Here is a 6,000-nt window from a genome sequence, read left to right as displayed (position 1 = left end):
AGACTTAACCTCTATAATCACAAGAGCCAATCCCTTGTCCTCGCAACCATATGAAGCAAGTATTATGAACCCATTTTACAGATGATGAAACTGAACCTGGAGGGGTAAAATTATGTGCCCAAGGTCATAAAACTAGTAAATGCAGAGCTGAGTTTCAAACCCTGGTGCTTGTCTCCAAAGCTTCCTTGTAGCTTTCGTGCATTTGCTAAGAGATCATGCAATTCTGTTGAATATCTACTCATCTGATTTTTTTAAAAATGCCCTGTCTGCTCCCCAAAAGCCTGGCAGGATGGACTAAGCTCTTGGCCCGTGGAAGCATTCTAGCAGAAGCTGCGGGGAGTACTTGGCAAGACGAGAACTGGATGGACTGTGGGGTCCTCTTGTGCCTGGGGTGGGACTATGTGAATACAACACAGGACAGACCTCGTATATAGCTTTTCCCTGCGTCCCCAGTCAGTCCGGCCTATGGGGTTGGGAAGGCAAGAGCAGGTGGAAGCTAGGGGTGGAGGCTGGCCTTGAGCAGCAGGAGGGACCAGCAGACCACAGCCTGCCCTGTTCCCCTGACCCCGTGGCCCTGGACTGGTCTCGGATCCCCTCCCTGCCCTGGGCCTGGCACCTCTGGCTTAGGGGAGGGCTCAGAACTCATCAGTCGTACAGTGAAGCCTGTTCTCTCACCCAGCACCTGTTAGAATTTATCCGAAAGAGAGAGACAGACAGACAGAGAGGGAGGGAGGGAGGGAGGGAGGGAGAGAGGGAGGGAGGATCAGGCAACTGTACAAAGGGGTGTGAACAAAAATGGTCATAGCACTGGTATTTGTAAGAAAGAGAAACTGGACACCGCTGACATGTCCTTTCTCTACATACTGGACAAAGAGATTCTAGCACATCCATCCTGGTGGACTTTAAAAGTGAAAGTGATGATGGAAGATCTTTATTATTTGACAGGAAAACTACTAAATGTAAATTCTGTAAATGAGGGGGCAGGAAATCAGATTGCAAAACAGAATGTACAGTACAACCCCAAGTTGAAATCCCTCCCCCCAGAACTCTCACACACACACACACACACACACACACACACACACACACACACACACACGCTGTCTGCCCCTCCACCAGCTCCCTTGTGACTAACTGCATTGGCCAGGGGCTGGTCCATGGGGGAGGGGACTGCGGCTATATTGGGAAGGGGATGAGATCACCCAAAGACTGGCTGATTTAGAACCGGCTAACTTTTTCCACCCTTGTGGCTCTCAGCGTCTTTTGTGCTGGATCATAAACCTTGGCGCCAGCCTACAGGGTGGAGGGGGGCCGTGTTCCCCGTCCCGTCCCGAGGGGCGGAGCGGTGGCCGAAGCTGGATACGGCACAGGTGCTGGGCTGAAGTTGCGATAAAATGGCAGAATGGGTCTAGGGGTCCATGAGGCCCAGTTGGGACCCTATAAGAGCTTTGCTCCCAGCAGATCTGAGTGTCCTGTCACTCCACAGGGACCTTTGTGGGCAGAAAGTGCATTTTGTGGGTGCAGGAATATCCTAGAGGGTGGAATATCCCTTGTGGTGAGCTGAGCTGTGTCCCCTTAGGCCCAGCTCTAATGCCCTGTTATGTCTTGAGATTCCTACTTGCCAGTCTGGCCTTCCCCTGAGAGGACTCCCCCCATTTCTCACCAAACCCAGGGAAAACCCTCGTGCGGGTAGCTGTGGAGGGGAGAGGCCTGGACTGGGAAGGGGACTGGGGTCCCGTTCCAGCTCAGTAAATAAATGAGTTCAGTTCAGCTCCCACCTGGACCTCAATGCCCACGAGACTCCCTCAAACCCGTTCTCCTTCACGGAAACATGCTTCACGGAAACATCCCAGTAAGTCTTAACCCTCTGAGCCTCTGCCCAGGCAGCTGTCCCAAACTGGCTACACTTCCCCACTCCAGCTGCCTGGGTCACCTCCACCCCTGAGCTGGGTCAGGTGCCACCTGTCCCCCAGGTCAGTGTCCATCGTATTGGCTTGTCCGTGTTCATCGGGGGTGACCCCGAGGTCAGGGGCTGGCTCCATGGAAAACGCTAAGACGTGTTGGATGAAGGAAAGGGAGGACCCCAGGAAGGGGTGGGGGGTCAGGAGAGGACCAGTTGCATGCCCAGCACTGTTCTGTGTCAGGGCTCCAAGGGGGACCTCAGAACCTCAGGCCCCTCACACTCCAGAGCCAACAGCAAGAGAATACAGTGTGGGACACCCTGATCTGGGCTTTGCAGGCGAGGAGCAGGAACTGGGCAGAACTGGAATGAGCCAGAGCATCCCCTCCTTAGCCTGAGCCCTGGGCAGCAGGGCCAGAAATGGAATTCTCCAGCTGGATGGAGTTGTTCCTGGAAAATCCCCACTGGCCCTTCCAGAAACGTGCTTTTGTGCCTGACTCCGGTTCCTTCAGATTGGCGGGGAAGGGGCATTTTGGTGGCGGAGCTACACAGGCAAGGCCCTTGTCTTCACTGGATTCTTTTTTTTTTTTTTAGCCGCGCCACGCGGCATGTGGGATCTTAGTTCCCCGACCAGGGATCGAACTCATGCCCCCTGCAGTAGAAGTGCGGAGTCCTAACCATCGGACCGCCAGGGAAGTCCCGTCTCTGGATTCTAGGACAGATGAAGTGGAGATTCATGCATTTATTGAGCACCATCTGTCAGCTTCACAGGGTTCTCTCAGCCACCCTGAGAAGCAGGGATCAAGGTCCCCATCGCTTGACGAGGAAGCCGATGCTGGGAGATACCAAGTGGCTTGCCCAAGGTCACATGGCCAAGTCAGAATTCTATCTAGGCCCACCTATTGAGGGTCGGCCTGCTTATGGCTCCAGTCCCCCCACCCCATTCAGGATTCCCAAAATGGCAGGGACAGCCTGCAGGCTGACGATGCCACTTCCAGCTCAGTCCCACTTGACCGAGGCTGGGCTCCACTTCCAGCTCAGTCCCACTTGACCGAGGCTGGGCTGGCCCTGTGCTGCCACTCTCAGAGTAACCTTGGTGGTTCTGGGCGTGGATCACTGACCATCACCTGGGATCTATTTTTGTCCTTCGGGTAACAAGGAAGTCTCACCTTGTGCAGTAACCCCTTGGGGTGAGAATAAAACGTATGACTCCCCAGTCCCAGCTGACCTTGCTCCCTGCTGGGAAATGACCCCAGTGGGGAAGGCGGAGGCCTGGCTCAGCCACCGCTCCCTTTCTTGCCCTGCCCAGCCACATTCCAGAATCTGGCTTCCTACCCCCATCCTTTCTTCCTGGCAGCCCACACCCTCCCCCGACCCAGACAAAGACTAGGAAACTGACAAATGGATCATTTGTCCTCATGATCCATTGCTTAATCTTATGCACCTGAACAGCCAGAAAATTCTTTCTCACATCTATCTGTGGAAACAAGCCCCATTTCCTTAGGTGTTAGCCAGAGAGTTCTAGAATCCAGGTGCAGGGGCCATCTGGGAAACCAGCTCCTAAACTCAACTTTCAGATTCTGGAGCCCTGGAATCCTATGGGGCAGACATTTGAGGAGATGACAGAAGCTGTGGGCATACCATAGACACTCTGGAAGGTCAAGTACAGTGTTAGGGGTCATGGACCCCAAAGGCTATTTATAGAGGGGTGATCCCTGGGAGTGGGGCCCAGAGATGCAGAGAGAGGTACCCCAGCAGACTTAAGGGCTCCTTTCTGCTGAAATCAAGTGTGTGGAGGGGGGAGGAGTTTTGTGACCTGAACTCAGTGACATAAGATAAATGCACAGAAAAAAGACTAGAAGGAAACCTGATAAAAATGTTACTGTAACAACAAAACCAAGAACGACTGTAGCTGTGATGACAATAATAATACTAGCTATTCCCATTTTTTGAGGGCCAATTATGTGTCAGCCCCTGTGCTAAGTAAGGGTTTTGCTTGTGTTATCTCAGTTAATCCCCGCAACGTGCTCTTCTCTTGGGGGCCATGGCCAGTGGCCTGTGGGGTGAGCGCCATAAATGAGGATGGTTTTTGCCAGGTCTGCAGCTTCCCTGGAGGTGGACTACTGAGCCCTCAGGCCCAATACACAGGGGATGCTGTGCTCTCCTTGCCAGCAGTGCTGGGCCTGAGAGGGCATGGCTGGCCCCCTCGGGGATGCCTTCGGGGAGCCAGCCAGACCCACTGAGCTGACCCCAGCCCTCACTTGGCCCTACTCCTTCAGGCGTTGGGGCTCAAAATAGCGGCCGCTCGAGAGCTGACAATCAAAGGGCAGCTAAAAAAAGTCCCCTCAGTCTGGGCTCTGTCGCATACGGCTCGTAGGGACTATTTTGGGGAGAGGGTGCCGACGTGCCAATGGAAAATCCATGGGGCGGGAGTCTCCAAGGTGGGGAACCCACGTGTCTCCCTCTCCCCATCCTGGCCGTGTGCAGAGACACACACGTATTTGCAGCCCTCAGTCCACCTTCCTGACTGTTGGACTTTGTCATCCCTACAACAGCCCCGGAAATGGTAAGGAAACAGAAGCTCAGAGGAAGGGAAGTGACTTACCCAAGGTCACACAGCTAGAAAGTGGGCAGGACAGCGGTCAACTTGGGCCCCTGTGGCTCACAGTACAGTGCTCTCCCTGTAAATGTGGCCCCTGCCTACAGCCTCGCTGGGGAAACCAACACCTTACCTTCTCGGGCATTGAAAGCTCAGAGGTGGTCCATTCTGGGGTGGGCTGGGTAGGAAGCTAAGGATGACTTGAGGGTCTTAATGACCACATGGAAAGAAATTCCACTGGAAACCCCTGGCCAGTTCTGATAGGAACTTGCCTAGCTGTAGGAGAGACAGCTGAACTGGCACAGGACCTTGTTCTGAGTGAGCCCATCCCCCCACCCTGTCCCTGTGACCACCTCACCTGCCCTGCCCAGGCTCCCAGAGCCTGGCAGCCCCTGCCAAGTTTCCAGGGAACGTGTCCGATAAGGGACTGGTGCTCATGACTCGCTCCCACCTAGCCACTATCTCTGACCCTGCTGCCACCACCAAATGGGTAAGAATAGCAACAGCCCTGCTGAGTGGGCATGTACACAGGGACAACACAGCAACAGCTTCAGGCAGGCAGCTCTGGCCCTCAGATTGAGGACAAGTCTCCAGGTCCCTCTTCCCATCAGACTCATTTGCCACCTCCCATCCATTGTCCTTAAGTCCCACCACACCTTATGATAAAGCACCAAGCCTCATCCTCTTCCCCTGCTGCCTCAGTGGAAGGGACATGGAGGGAAGCACACTGCCTTGTGGATCCTGGCCTGGGGCCTGAGCCCTGCCCTCCACTGACGAGCTGTGTGACCTGGAGCCGGACACTGTCCCTCTCTGGGCCGCTAAGCAGGGTAAGGTAGCACAGCAGCCCCCTGAAGCATGGAAAATGGCCAGCAAGGCCTCTCCACATGCTAGGGGCCCTTGTTGTCCTTCTACCTGCTGCCTGGCGTCTCCTGAGTGCCCATGTGAACTCTGACCCTTTGACTTCCTGGTCAGTGGGGATGTGGATGGGGTAAGGGTATGGGAGTCCCTGGGATATGGCACATGTTGTGGCTGAGTCCCCTCTATGAGTCTCCCTGTGACACTCCTGTGTGTGCTCCACTGCGTCACATGGGTGTGCAAGGGTGGCTGCATCACTCTGAGGGACGAGGCTGTTGTCATGGAACCCAGGATGAGCGTCACCACGACATCTGAAGCAGGGAGATCTAAGGAGGCTTGCATCTAAGTTCCTGAGTCACTGTGACACCTGGGGGTAATTAAGGGAGATGAGGCTGAGTTCTCCAGTCCCCAGTTCAGTGGTCCCTGAAGCTCTCACAGCCTGACTCACTGCGTGGCTCAGACCTGGACCCAGCTCCTCCCCCAGCCTCCTCACCCCTCCCAGCACGCTTGCTCTCCTCATCTTCCCTGTTCTCTTCTCCTTGGCCCTCAAGCTTACTTCCTGCCCGCCCCCCCATGTCCCCCACTGACCCAAGGAGTCCCAGGGGGAAGGGGCCAGGGTTGCTAGGGAGGGGGAAGAAGGAAGGGG

Source organism: Balaenoptera borealis (genome assembly GCF_965194805.1).
Source record: "Balaenoptera borealis genome assembly, chromosome: 19".
NCBI lineage: Eukaryota > Metazoa > Chordata > Mammalia > Artiodactyla > Balaenopteridae > Balaenoptera > Balaenoptera borealis.
This window is presented reverse-complemented; position numbering follows the sequence as displayed.